The sequence below is a fragment of the Triturus cristatus genome, chromosome 4_2, assembly GCF_964204655.1.
Source record: "Triturus cristatus chromosome 4_2, aTriCri1.1, whole genome shotgun sequence".
In the NCBI taxonomy this organism is placed as follows: Eukaryota; Metazoa; Chordata; class Amphibia; order Caudata; family Salamandridae; genus Triturus; species Triturus cristatus.
The window spans coordinates 413,897,086-413,911,606 of record NC_140586.1 but is presented as its reverse complement, the minus strand read 5'-3'; the positions used below and the strand labels follow the sequence as shown (position 1 = coordinate 413,911,606).

Below are 14,521 nucleotides of genomic sequence, written 5' to 3'. Positions count from 1 at the left end.
AAACCGGGAGCCCTAAATATAATAGGACCAACTGGGTTTACAAAGAATGAGTCTATTATCTAACAGTACCTCTTCTATGAGGTTGTGTAAAACAAAAGGTACTGCTGAGATTCGAACTCAGGATCTCCTGTTTACTAGACAGGCGCTTTAACCAACTAAGCCACAGCACCTACTCTGTTTCACGACTCACCACTGTACCTTCTGTCCTGGTGTCACTGTGAGGCCCTGCATATTTTTCTGTCTTGAAAGATTTGATGTTTTTCAGCTGCTACCGAAAAGAAAATGGAGAAGAAAAATCTGATATTAAGATGGAAATATTACAAAGAGGGTCATGAAAAACTAATATCATTATACGTACGTATCTGTATTTATTTTCTAAAGTTTTACACTGATGGGCCAGGGGCTCAATGCATTCGTTAAACTAAACCAGATTACAATTATTTAAAGGTCACCAATATACACAAGATCATTCCTGATGCCTACATTACCCATGTGCTCTTTCCTTCACCTCTCGTGACCTCTGGACATCCCACCAAGAAGCAGAGGAACCGCAACTCACGGAGAGAAAGTGTCACCTAAGTGACGCGTCCATGTTCAAACAGCGCTTCACAAAGTGCACTTTGAGAGACCCAAGAAAACTTGGCAGAGGCGGGTATCACAGCAAGGAGGGCTGATAGCCCGCAGTGCCCTTTACATGGCTATAGCAATACTCACCCTGGTCCTGGTCCAAACATCAGCCACCAGAGCTCAGTAAATTACCAGAATAAACAACAACCCTATATGGTGTTTTTATAGCCTTGTTTTTTAATGGATTTCTTTTCTACTTTATGGAAAAGGTGTTGCCCGTACAGAGATCGAACTCACAGCCTTGGTGTTACTAGCACCATGCTCTAACCAACTGACTTAACCGGCCAAAGCATAATGTGATACTAAAGGAGTTCTATTGAAACTGAAGAGGCAGTGACTGTACACAGAGACATTGAATAGACAGACAGACAGGCCATTGCTGACCCATCATAGTTTCAGGCCAAGACATTGAAGCGCTCCAATAATCCTGCACCAATTCGCACACACCGGGGAGCATCACCAAAGAACACAGATAGTATTTAATGAGCTGCACTGAACGTGCTTCAATAACAAGAGCTGCACGACCATCACTCCCCAGAAAAGATGGATTGAAGGCAAGAATCATCCGCAGACCCTCCCATCTGCCACACACATCCAGAAAGGTACTGGTCTCGGCTTGGTAGCACTCGCATGCTCAATGCTATGCAGGTTCATCTCACACCCGAGCTTAATCCATACCACACACTGTCACTCACTGGGCTCTCAATCCTTAACCCTTCACTTCCTGTACCTTTTTCTCTGTACTCCTCACCCAATCTCTCATACCTGCCCCTCCCTTCACTTTCATAGAACTGGACCCTTGCTGCGCCTTCTTCTGTGATTCTCCAGAGAACACAGTTTATAACCTTATAAAGAAGATTATGTGCTCAATATTGTCTGCGCCTTCCCTTCATTAACTAACATCTTTTACCCATACTATAGACCACATTACAGCTTATTTATGAGTGAGTGCACATCTTGAAAGGTGTAGTCGTGGCCGAGTGGTTAAGGCGATGGACTTGAAATCCATTGGTGTCTCACCGCGCAGTTTCGAATCCTGCCGACTACGCTTTCCTTTTTATTATGTCATTACATTTTGACGTGGAAACTAATTATGTGGTTCGTAACCATCTGCATATCCGCATAATTGTGTCTTTGCTACTCTTGTGCTAAGTGTGCTGCACCTGTTGTTTGAAGCTTGCATTACTGCTTCCCATGTTGTACTTTGATGGCAGTGCAGCTTAAAAACATCTTTGCACTTCACAAAACCAAACTTATACTGAAATGCGCATACTCTCATATAAGTGAATTGATGTATCTTCTGCATTTGTTCATATCACTAACACCTGGCAGACATTAAAGCATGGCTGCATATTTATTGGTTAAATAAATATGGAAATATACCAGTTTCAGCTTTATTTTTCTCACAAAACCCATAATAAATATGGATGAATACAGATAAAGTTGACAACAAATTAAATATGGATAAATACAGACGGAAATGTCAAAAACATAAACACCATAAAACCGGGAGCCCTTAATATAATAGGACCAACTGGGTTTACAAAGAATGAGTCTATTATCTAACAGTACCTCTTCTATGAGGTTGTGTAAAACAAAAGGTACTGCTGAGACTCGAACTCAGGATCTCCTGTTTACTAGACAGGCGCTTTAACCAACTAAGCCACATCACCTACTTTGTTTCACGACTCACCGCTGTACCTTCTGTCCTGGTGTCACTGTGAGGCCCTGCATATTTTTCTGTCTTGAAAGATTTGATATTTTTCAGCTGCTACCGAAAAGAAAATGGAGAAGAAAAATCAGATATTAAGATGGAAATATTACAAAGAGGGTCATGAAAAACTAATATCATTATACGTACGTATCTGTATTTATTTTCTAAAGTTTTACACTGATGGGCCAGGGGCTCAATGCATTCGTTAAACTAAACCAGATTACAATTATTTAAAGGTCACCAATATACACAAGATCATTCCTGATGCCTACATTACCCATGTGCTCTTTCCTTCACCTCTCGTGACCTCTGGACATCCCACCAAGAAGCAGAGGAACCGCAACTCACGGAGAGAAAGTGTCACCTCAGTGACACTTCCATGTTCAAACAGCGCTTCACAAAGTGCACTTTGAGAGACCCAACAAAACTTGGCAGAGGCGGGTATCACAGCAAGGAGGGCTGATAGCCCGCAGTGCCCTTTACATGGCTATAGCAATACTCACCCTGGTCCTGGTCCAAACATCAGCCACCAGAGCTCAGTAAATTACCAGAATAAACAACAACCCTCTATGGTGTTTTTATAGCCTTGTTTTTTAATGGATTTCTTTTCTACTTTATGGAAAAGGTGTTGCCCGTACGGAGATCGAACTCACAGCCTTGGTGTTACTAGCACCATGCTCTAATCAACTGACCTAACCGGCCAAAGCATAATGTGATACTAAAGGAGTTCTATTGAAACTGAAGAGGCAGTGACTGTACACAGAGACATTGAATAGACAGACAGACAGGCCATTGCTGACCCATCATAGTTTCAGGCCAAGACATTGAAGCGCTCCAATAATCCTGCACCAATTCGCACACACCGGGGAGCATCACCAAAGAACACAGATAGTATTTAATGAGCTGCACTGAACGTGCTTCAATAACAAGAGCTGCACGACCATCACTCCCAAGAAAAGATGGATTGAAGGCAAGAATCATCCGCAGACCCTCCCATCTGCCACACTCATCCAGAAAGGTACTGGTCTCGGCTTGGTAGCACTCGCATGCTCAATGCTATGCAGGTTCATCTCACACCCGAGCTTAATCCATACCACACACTGTCACTCACTGGGCTCTCAATCCTTAACCCTTCACTTCCTGTACCTTTTTCTCTGTACTCCTTACCCAATCTCTCATACCTGCCCCTCCCTTCACTTTCATAGAACTGGACCCTTGCTGCGCCTTCATCTGTGATTCTCCAGAGAACACAGTTTATAACCTTATAAAGAAGATTATGTGCTCAATATTGTCTGCGCCTTCCCTTCATTAACTAACATCTTTTACCCATACCATAGACCACATTACAGCTTATTTATGAGCGAGTGCACAACTTGAAAGGTGTAGTCGTGGCTGAGTGGTTAAGGTGATGGACTTGAAATCCATTGGGGTGTCCCTGCGCAGGTTCGAATCCTGCCGACTACGCTTTCCTTTTTATTATGTCATTACATTTTGACATGGAAACTAATTATGTGGTTCGTAAACATCTGCATATCCGCATAATTGTGTCTTTGCTACTCTTGTGCCAAGTGTGCTGCACCTGTTGTTTGAAGCTTGCATTACTGCTTCCCATGTTGTACTTTGATGGCAGTGCAGCTTAAAAACATCTTTTCACTTCACAAAACCAAACTGATACTGAAATGCGCATACTCTCATATAAATGAATTGATTTATCTTCTGCATTTGTTCATATCACTAACACCTGGCAGACATTAAAGCATGGCTGCATATTTATTGGTTAAATAAATATGGAAATATACCAGTTTCAGCTTTATTTTTCTCACAAAACCCATAATAAATATGGATGAATACAGATAAAGTTGACAACAAATTAAATATGGATAAATACAGACGGAAATGTCAAAAAATAAACACCATAAAACCGGGAGCCCTAAATATAATAGGACCAACTGGGTTTACAAAGAATGAGTCTATTATCTAACAGTACCTCTTCTATGAGGTTGTGTAAAACAAAAGGTACTGCTGAGATTCGAACTCAGGATCTCCTGTTTACTAGACAGGCGCTTTAACCAACTAAGCCACAGCACCTACTCTGTTTCACGACTCACCACTGTACCTTCTGTCCTGGTGTCACTGTGAGGCCCTGCATATTTTTCTGTCTTGAAAGATTTGATGTTTTTCAGCTGCTACCGAAAAGAAAATGGAGAAGAAAAATCTGATATTAAGATGGAAATATTACAAAGAGGGTCATGAAAAACTAATATCATTATACGTACGTATCTGTATTTATTTTCTAAAGTTTTACACTGATGGGCCAGGGGCTCAATGCATTCGTTAAACTAAACCAGATTACAATTATTTAAAGGTCACCAATATACACAAGATCATTCCTGATGCCTACATTACCCATGTGCTCTTTCCTTCACCTCTCGTGACCTCTGGACATCCCACCAAGAAGCAGAGGAACCGCAACTCACGGAGAGAAAGTGTCACCTCAGTGACACGTCCATGTTCAAACAGCGCTTCACAAAGTGCACTTTGAGAGACCCAAGAAAACTTGGCAGAGGCGGGTATCACAGCAAGGAGGGCTGATAGCCCGCAGTGCCCTTTACATGGCTATAGCAATACTCACCCTGGTCCTGGTCCAAACATCAGCCACCAGAGCTCAGTAAATTACCAGAATAAACAACAACCCTATATGGTGTTTTTATAGCCTTGTTTTTTAATGGATTTCTTTTCTACTTTATGGAAAAGGTGTTGCCCGTACGGAGATCGAACTCACAGCCTTGGTGTTACTAGCACCATGCTCTAACCAACTGACCTAACCGGCCAAAGCATAATGTGATTCTAAAGGAGTTCTATTGAAACTGAAGAGGCAGTGACTGTACACAGAGACATTGAATAGACAGACAGACAGGCCATTGCTGACCCGCCATAGTTTCAGGACAAGACATTGAAGCGCTCCAATAATCCTGCACCAATTCGCACACACCGGGGAGCATCACCAAAGAACACAGATAGTATTTAATGAGCTGCACTGAACGTGCTTCAATAACAAGAGCTGCACGACCATCACTCCCCAGAAAAGATGGATTGAAGGCAAGAATCATCGGCAGACCCTCCCATCTGCCACACTAATCCAGAAAGGTACTGGTCTCGGCTTGGTAGCACTCGCATGCTCAATGCTATGCAGGTTCATCTCACACCCGAGCTTAATCCATACCACACACTGTCACTCACTGGGCTCTCAATCCTTAACCCTTCACTTCCTGTACCTTTTTCTCTGTACTCCTTACCCAATCTCTCATACCTGCCTCTCCCTTCACTTTCATAGAACTGGACCGTTGCTGCGCCTTCTTCTGTGATTCTCCAGAGAACACAGTTTATAACCTTATGAAGAAGATTATGTGCTCAATATTGTCTGCGCCTTCCCTTCATTAACTAACATCTTTTACCCATACTATAGACCACATTACAGCTTATTTATGAGTGAGTGCACATCTTGAAAAGTGTAGTCGTGGCCGAGTGCTTAAGGCGATGGACTTGAAATCCATTGGGGTCTCCCCGCGCAGGTTCGAATCCTGCCAACTACGCTTTCCTTTTTATTATGTCATTACATTTTGACGTGGAAACTAATTATGTGGTTCGTAAACATCTGCATATCCGCATAATTGTCTCTTTGCTACTCTTGTGCCAAGTGTGCTGCACCTGTTGTTTGAAGCTTGCATTACTGCTTCCCATGTTGTACTTTGATGGCAGTGCAGCTTAAAAACATCTTTTCACTTCACAAAACCAAACTGATACTGAAATGCGCATACTCTCATATAAGTGAATTGATTTATCTTCTACATTTGTTCATATCACTAACACCTGGCAGACATTAAAGCATGGCTGCATATTTATTGGTTAAATAAATATGGAAATATACCAGTTTCAGCTTTATTTTTCTCACAAAACCCATAATAAATATGGATGAATACAGATAAAGTTGACAACAAATTAAATATGGATAAATACAGACGGAAATGTCAAAAAAATAAACACCATAAAACCGGGAGCCCTAAATATAATAGGACCAACTGGGTTTACAAAGAATGAGTCTATTATCTAACAGTACCTCTTCTATGAGGTTGTGTAAAACAAAAGGTACTGCTGAGATTCGAACTCAGGATCTCCTGTTTACTAGACAGGCGCTTTAACCAACTAAGCCACAGCACCTACTCTGTTTCACGACTCACCACTGTACCTTCTGTCCTGGTGTCACTGTGAGGCCCTGCATATTTTTCTGTCTTGAAAGATTTGATATTTTTCAGCTGCTACCGAAAAGAAAATGGAGAAGGAAAATCAGATATTAAGATGGAAATATTACAAAGAGGGTCATGAAAAACTAATATCATTATACGTACGTATCTGTATTTATTTTCTAAAGTTTTACACTGATGGGCCAGGGGCTCAATGCATTCGTTAAACTAAACCAGATTACAATTATTTAAAGGTCACCAATATACACAAGATCATTCCTGATGCCTACATTACCCATGTGCTCTTTCCTTCACCTCTCGTGGCCTCTGGACATCCCACCAAGCAGCAGAGGAACCGCAACTCACGGAGAGAAAGTGTCACCTAAGTGACGCGTCCATGTTCAAACAGCGCATCACAAAGTGCACTTTGAGAGACCCAAGAAAACTTGGCAGAGGCGGGTATCACAGCAAGGAGGGCTGATAGCCCGCAGTGCCCTTTACATGGCTATAGCAATACTCACCCTGGTCCTGGTCCAAACATCTGCCACCAGAGCTCCGTAAATTACCAGAATAAACAACAACCCTATATGGTGTTTTCATAGCCTTGTTTTTTAATGGATTTCTTTTCTACTTTATGGAAAAGGTGTTGCCCGTACAGAGATCGAACTCACAGCCTTGGTGTTACTAGCACCATGCTCTAACCAACTGACCTAACCGGCCAAAGCATAATGTGATACTAAAGGAGTTCTATTGAAACTGAAGAGGCAGTGACTGTACACAGAGACATTGAATAGACAGACAGACACGCCATTGCTGACCCATCATAGTTTCAGGCCAAGACATTGAAGCGCTCCAATAATCCTGCACCAATTCGCACACACCGGGGAGCATCACCAAAGAACACAGATAGTATTTAATGAGCTGCACTGAACGTGCTTCAATAACAAGAGCTGCACGACCATCACTCCTCAGAAAAGATGGATTGAAGGCAAGAATCATCCGCAGACCCTCCCATCTGCCACACTCATCCAGAAAGGTACTGGTCTCGGCTTGGTAGCACTCGCATGCTCAATGCTATGCAGGTTCATCTCACACCCGAGCTTAATCCATACCACACACTGTCAATCACTGGGCTCTCAATCCTTAACCCTTCACTTCCTGTACCTTTTTCTCTGTACTCCTTACCCAATCTCTCATACCTGCCCCTCCCTTCACTTTCATAGAACTGGACCCTTGCTGCGCCTTCTTCTGTGATTCTCCAGAGAACACGGTTTATAACCTTATAAAGAAGATTATGTGCTCAATATTGTCTGCTCCTTCCCTTCATTAACTAACATCTTTTACCCATACTATAGACCACATTACAGCTTATTTATGAGTGAGTGCACATCTTGAAAGGTGTAGTCATGGCCGAGTGGTTAAGGCGATGGACTTGCAATCCATTGGTGTCTCACCGCGCAGTTTCGAATCCTGCCGACTACGCTTTCCTTTTTATTATGTCATTACATTTTGACGTGGAAACTAATTATGAGGTTCGTAACCATCTGCATAGCCGCATAATTGTGTCTTTGCTACTCTTGTGCTAAGTGTGCTGCACCTGTTGTTTGAAGCTTGCATTACTGCTTCCCATGTTGTACTTTGATGGCAGTGCCGCTTAAAAACATCTTTTCACTTCACAAAACCAAACTGATACTGAAATGCGCATACTCTCATATAAGTGAATTGATTTATCTTCTGCATTTGTTCATATCACTAACACCTGGCAGCCATTAAAGCATGGCTGCATATTTATTGGTTAAATAAATATGGAAATATACCAGTTTCAGCTTTATTTTTCTCACAAAACCCATAATAAATATGGATGAATACAGATAAAGTTGACAACAAATTAAATATGGATAGATACAGACGGAAATGTCAAAAAAATAAACACCATAAAACCGGGAGCCCTAAATATAATAGGACCAACTGGGTTTACAAAGAATGAGTCTATTATCTAACAGTACCTCTTCTATGAGGTTGTGTAAAACAAAAGGTACTGCTGAGATTCGAACTCAGGATCTCCTGTTTACTAGACAGGCGCTTTAACCAACTAAGCCACAGCACCTACTCTGTTCACGACTCACCGCTGTACCTTCTGTCCTGGTGTCACTGTGAGGCCCTGCATATTTTTCTGTCTTGAAAGATTTGATATTTTTCAGCTGCTACCGAAAAGAAAATGGAGAAGAAAAATCTGATATTAAGATGGAAATATTACAAAGAGGGTCATGAAAAACTAATATCATTATACGTACGTATCTGTATTTATTTTCTAAAGTTTTACACTGATGGGCCAGGGGCTCAATGCATTCGTTAAACTAAACCAGATTACAATTATTTAAAGGTCACCAATATACACAAGATCATTCCTGATGCCTACATTACCCATGTGCTCTTTCCTTCACCTCTCGTGGCCTCTGGACATCCCACCAAGAAGCAGAGGAACCGCAACTCACGGAGAGAAAGTGTCACCTAAGTGACGCGTCCATGTTCAAACAGCGCTTCACAAAGTGCACTTTGAGAGACCCAAGAAAACTTGGCAGAGGCGGGTATCACAGCAAGGAGGGCTGATAGCCCGCAGTGCCCTTTACATGGCTATAGCAATACTCACCCTGGTCCTGGTCCAAACATCAGCCACCAGAGCTCAGTAAATTACCAGAATAAACAACAACCCTATATGGTGTTTTTATAGCCTTGTTTTTTAATGGATTTCTTTTCAACTTTATGGAAAAGGTGTTGCCCGTACGGAGATCGAACTCACAGCCTTGGTGTTACTAGCACCATGCTCTAACCAACTGACCTAACCGGCCAAAGCATAATGTGATACTAAAGGAGTTCTATTGAAACTGAAGAGGCAGTGACTGTACACAGAGACATTGAATAGACAGACAGACACGCCATTGCTGACCCATCATAGTTTCAGGCCAAGACATTGAAGCGCTCCAATAATCCTGCACCAATTCGCACACACCGGGGAGCATCACCAAAGAACACAGATAGTATTTAATGAGCTGCACTGAACGTGCTTCAATAACAAGAGCTGCACGACCATCACTCCCCAGAAAAGATGGATTGAAGGCAAGAATCATCCGCAGACCCGCCCATCTGCCACACTCATCCAGAAAGGTACTGGTCTCGGCTTGGTAGCACTCGCATGCTCAATGCTATGCAGGTTCATCTCACACCCAAGCTTAATCCATACCACACACTGTCACTCACTGGGCTCTCAATCCTTAACCCTTCACTTCCTGTACCTTTTTCTCTGTACTCCTTACCCAATCTCTCATACCTGCCCCTACCTTCACTTTCATAGAACTAGACCCTTGCTGCGCCTTCTTCTGTGATTCTCCAGAGAACACAGTTTATAACCTTATAAAGAAGATTATGTGCTCAATATTGTCTGCGCCTTCCCTTCATTAACTAACATCTTTTACCCATACTATAGACCACATTACAGCTTATTTATGAGTGAGTGCACATCTTGAAAGGTGTAGTCGTGGCCGAGTGGTTAAGGCGATGGACTTTAAATCCATTGGGGTCTCTCCGCGCAGGTTCGAATCCTGCCGACTACGCGTTCCTTTTTATTATGTCATTACATTTTGACGTGGAAACTAATTATGTGGTTCGTAAACATCTGCATATCCGCATAATTGTGTCTTTGCTACTCTTGTGCTAAGTGTGCTGCACCTGTTGTTTGAAGCTTGCATTACTGCTTCCCATGTTGTACTTTGATGGCAGTGCAGCTTAAAAACATCTTTTCACTTCATAAAAACTAAACTGATACTGAAATGCGCATACTCTCATATAAGTGAATTGATTTATCTTCTGCATTTGTTCATATCACTAACACCTGGCAGACATTAAAGCATGGCTGCATATTTATTGGTTAAATAAATATGGAAATATACCAGTTTCAGCTTTATTTTTCTCACAAAACCCATAATAAATATGGATGAATACAGATAAAGTTGACAACAAATTAAATATGGATAAATACAGACGGAAATGTCAAAAAAATAAACACCATAAAACCGGGAGCCCTAAATATAATAGGACCAACTGGGTTTACAAAGAATGAGTCTATTATCTAACAGTACCTCTGCTATGAGGTTGTGTAAAACAAAAGGTACTGCTGAGATTCGAACTCAGGATCTCCTGTTTTCTAGACAGGCGCTTTAACCAACTAAGCCACAGCACCTACTCTGTTTCACGACTCACCACTGTACCTTCTGTCCTGGTGTCACTGTGAGGCCCTGCATATTTTTCTGTCTTGAAAGATTTGATATTTTTCAGCTGCTACCGAAAAGAAAATGGAGAAGAAAAATCTGATATTAAGATGGAAATATTACAAAGAGGGTCATGAAAAACTAATATCATTATACGTACGTATCTGTATTTATTTTCTAAAGTTTTACACTGATGGGCCAGGGGCTCAATCCATTCGTTAAACTAAACCAGATTACAATTATTTAAAGGTCACCAATATACACAAGATCATTCCTGATGCCTACATTACCCATGTGCTCTTTCCTTCACCTCTCGTGGCCTCTGGACATCCCACCAAGCAGCAGAGGAACCGCAACTCACGGAGAGAAAGTGTCACCTAAGTGACGCGTCCATGTTCAAACAGCGCATCACAAAGTGCACTTTGAGAGACCCAAGAAAACTTGGCAGAGGCGGGTATCACAGCAAGGAGGGCTGATAGCCCGCAGTGCCCTTTACATGGCTATAGCAATACTCACCCTGGTCCTGGTCCAAACATCTGCCACCAGAGCTCAGTAAATTACCAGAATAAACAACAACCCTATATGGTGTTTTCATAGCCTTGTTTTTTAATGGATTTCTTTTCTACTTTATGGAAAAGGTGTTGCCCGTACAGAGATCGAACTCACAGCCTTGGTGTTACTAGCACCATGCTCTAACCAACTGACCTAACCGGCCAAAGCATAATGTGATACTAAAGGAGTTCTATTGAAACTGAAGAGGCAGTGACTGTACACAGAGACATTGAATAGACAGACAGACACGCCATTGCTGACCCATCATAGTTTCAGGCCAAGACATTGAAGCGCTCCAATAATCCTGCACCAATTCGCACACACCGGGGAGCATCACCAAAGAACACAGATAGTATTTAATGAGCTGCACTGAACGTGCTTCAATAACAAGAGCTGCACGACCATCACTCCCCAGAAAAGATGGATTGAAGGCAAGAATCATCCGCAGACCCTCCCATCTGCCACACTCATCCAGAAAGGTACTGGTCTCGGCTTGGTAGCACTCGCATGCTCAATGCTATGCAGGTTCATCTCACACCCGAGCTTAATCCATACCACACACTGTCAATCACTGGGCTCTCAATCCTTAACCCTTCACTTCCTGTACCTTTTTCTCTGTACTCCTTACCCAATCTCTCATACCTGCCCCTCCCTTCACTTTCATAGAACTGGACCCTTGCTGCGCCTTCTTCTGTGATTCTCCAGAGAACACGGTTTATAACCTTATAAAGAAGATTATGTGCTCAATATTGTCTGCTCCTTCCCTTCATTAACTAACATCTTTTACCCATACTATAGACCACATTACAGCTTATTTATGAGTGAGTGCACATCTTGAAAGGTGTAGTCATGGCCGAGTGGTTAAGGCGATGGACTTGCAATCCATGGGTGTCTCACCGCGCAGTTTCGAATCCTGCTGACTACGCTTTCCTTTTTATTATGTCATTACATTTTGACGTGGAAACTAATTATGAGGTTCGTAACCATCTGCATATCCGCATAATTGTGTCTTTGCTACTCTTGTGCTAAGTGTGCTGCACCTGTTGTTTGAAGCTTGCATTACTGCTTCCCATGTTGTACTTTGATGGCAGTGCCGCTTAAAAACATCTTTTCACTTCACAAAACCAAACTGATACTGAAATGCGCATACTCTCATATAAGTGAATTGATTTATCTTCTGCATTTGTTCATATCACTAACACCTGGCAGACATTAAAGCATGGCTGCATATTTATTGGTTAAATAAATATGGAAATATACCAGTTTCAGCTTTATTTTTCTCACAAAACCCATAATAAATATGGATGAATACAGATAAAGTTGACAACAAATTAAATATGGATAGATACAGACGGAAATGTCAAAAAAATAAACACCATAAAACCGGGAGCCCTAAATATAATAGGACCAACTGGGTTTACAAAGAATGAGTGTATTATCTAACAGTACCTCTTCTATGAGGTTGTGTAAAACAAAAGGTACTGCTGAGATTCGAACTCAGGATCTCCTGTTTACTAGACAGGCGCTTTAACCAACTAAGCCACAGCACCTACTCTGTTCACGACTCACCGCTGTACCTTCTGTCCTGGTGTCACTGTGAGGCCCTGCATATTTTTCTGTCTTGAAAGATTTGATATTTTTCAGCTGCTACCGAAAAGAAAATGGAGAAGAAAAATCTGATATTAAGATGGAAATATTACAAAGAGGGTCATGAAAAACTAATATCATTATACGTACTTATCTGTATTTATTTTCTAAAGTTTTACACTGATGGGCCAGGGGCTCAATGCATTCGTTAAACTAAACCAGATTACAATTATTTAAAGGTCACCAATATACACAAGATCATTCCTGATGCCTACATTACCCATGTGCTCTTTCCTTCACCTCTCGTGGCCTCTGGACATCCCACCAAGAAGCAGAGGAACCGCAACTCACGGAGAGAAAGTGTCACCTAAGTGACGCGTCCATGTTCAAACAGTGCTTCACAAAGTGCACTTTGAGAGACCCAAGAAAACTTGGCAGAGGCGGGTATCACAGCAAGGAGGGCTGATAGCCCGCAGTGCCCTTTACATGGCTATAGCAATACTCACCCTGGTCCTGGTCCAAACATCAGCCACCAGAGCTCAGTAAATTACCAGAATAAACAACAACCCTATATGGTGTTTTTATAGCCTTGTTTTTTAATGGATTTCTTTTCAACTTTATGGAAAAGGTGTTGTCCGTACGGAGATCGAACTCACAGCCTTGGTGTTACTAGCACCATGCTCTAACCAACTGACCTAACCGGCCAAAGCAGAATGTGATACTAAAGGAGTTCTATTGAAACTGAAGAGGCAGTGACTGTACACAGAGACATTGAATAGACAGACAGACACGCCATTGCTGACCCATCATAGTTTCAGGCCAAGACATTGAAGCGCTCCAATAATCCTGCACCAATTCGCACACACCGGGGAGCATCACCAAAGAACACAGATAGTATTTAATGAGCTGCACTGAACGTGCTTCAATAACAAGAGCTGCACGACCATCACTCCCCAGAAAAGATGGATTGAAGGCAAGAATCATCCGCAGACCCTCCCATCTGCCACACTCATCCAGAAAGGTACTGGTCTCGGCTTGGTAGCACTCGCATGCTCAATGCTATGCAGGTTCATCTCACACCCAAGCTTAATCCATACCACACACTGTCACTCACTGGGCTCTCAATCCTTAACCCTTCACTTCCTGTACCTTTTTCTCTGTACTCCTTACCCAATCTCTCATACCTGCCCCTACCTTCACTTTCATAGAACTAGACCCTTGCTGCGCCTTCTTCTGTGATTCTCCAGAGAACACAGTTTATAACCTTATAAAGAAGATTATGTGCTCAATATTGTCTGCGCCTTCCCTTCATTAACTAACATCTTTTACCCATACTATAGACCACATTACAGCTTATTTATGAGTGAGTGCACATCTTGAAAGGTGTAGTCGTGGCCGAGTGGTTAAGACGATGGACTTGACATTCATTGGGGTCTCCCCGCGCAGGTTCGAGTCCTGCCGACTACGCGTTCCTTTTTATTATGTCATTACATTTTGACGTGGAAACTAATTATGTGGTTCGTAAACATCTGCAT

The 14,521-nt window shown here is 42.1% G+C and overlaps 10 non-coding genes across 10 annotated transcripts; 4 read left to right on the top strand and 6 right to left on the bottom strand.

Moving 5' to 3' along the window:
- Positions 1-96: 96 nt before the first annotated feature.
- On the bottom strand, positions 97-170 carry TRNAT-AGU (transfer RNA threonine (anticodon AGU)). The gene has a single exon. It is a non-coding gene; the product is annotated as a tRNA-Thr (tRNA).
- A 1,423-nt stretch (positions 171-1,593) lies between these two features.
- On the top strand, positions 1,594-1,675 carry TRNAS-UGA (transfer RNA serine (anticodon UGA)). The gene has a single exon. It is a non-coding gene; the product is annotated as a tRNA-Ser (tRNA).
- A 2,048-nt stretch (positions 1,676-3,723) lies between these two features.
- TRNAS-UGA (transfer RNA serine (anticodon UGA)) lies at positions 3,724-3,805 on the top strand. Its single transcript has one exon. It is a non-coding gene; the product is annotated as a tRNA-Ser (tRNA).
- Positions 3,806-4,355: 550 nt separating this feature from the next.
- On the bottom strand, positions 4,356-4,429 carry TRNAT-AGU (transfer RNA threonine (anticodon AGU)). Its single transcript has one exon. It is a non-coding gene; the product is annotated as a tRNA-Thr (tRNA).
- A 1,423-nt stretch (positions 4,430-5,852) lies between these two features.
- TRNAS-UGA (transfer RNA serine (anticodon UGA)) lies at positions 5,853-5,934 on the top strand. Its single transcript has one exon. It is a non-coding gene; the product is annotated as a tRNA-Ser (tRNA).
- A 551-nt stretch (positions 5,935-6,485) lies between these two features.
- Positions 6,486-6,559, bottom strand: TRNAT-AGU (transfer RNA threonine (anticodon AGU)). Its single transcript has one exon. It is a non-coding gene; the product is annotated as a tRNA-Thr (tRNA).
- A 2,056-nt stretch (positions 6,560-8,615) lies between these two features.
- On the bottom strand, positions 8,616-8,689 carry TRNAT-AGU (transfer RNA threonine (anticodon AGU)). The gene has a single exon. It is a non-coding gene; the product is annotated as a tRNA-Thr (tRNA).
- Positions 8,690-10,745: 2,056 nt separating this feature from the next.
- Positions 10,746-10,819, bottom strand: TRNAS-AGA (transfer RNA serine (anticodon AGA)). The gene has a single exon. It is a non-coding gene; the product is annotated as a tRNA-Ser (tRNA).
- Positions 10,820-12,875: 2,056 nt separating this feature from the next.
- On the bottom strand, positions 12,876-12,949 carry TRNAT-AGU (transfer RNA threonine (anticodon AGU)). The gene has a single exon. It is a non-coding gene; the product is annotated as a tRNA-Thr (tRNA).
- Positions 12,950-14,371: 1,422 nt separating this feature from the next.
- TRNAS-UGA (transfer RNA serine (anticodon UGA)) lies at positions 14,372-14,453 on the top strand. Its single transcript has one exon. It is a non-coding gene; the product is annotated as a tRNA-Ser (tRNA).
- Positions 14,454-14,521: the final 68 nt, after the last annotated feature.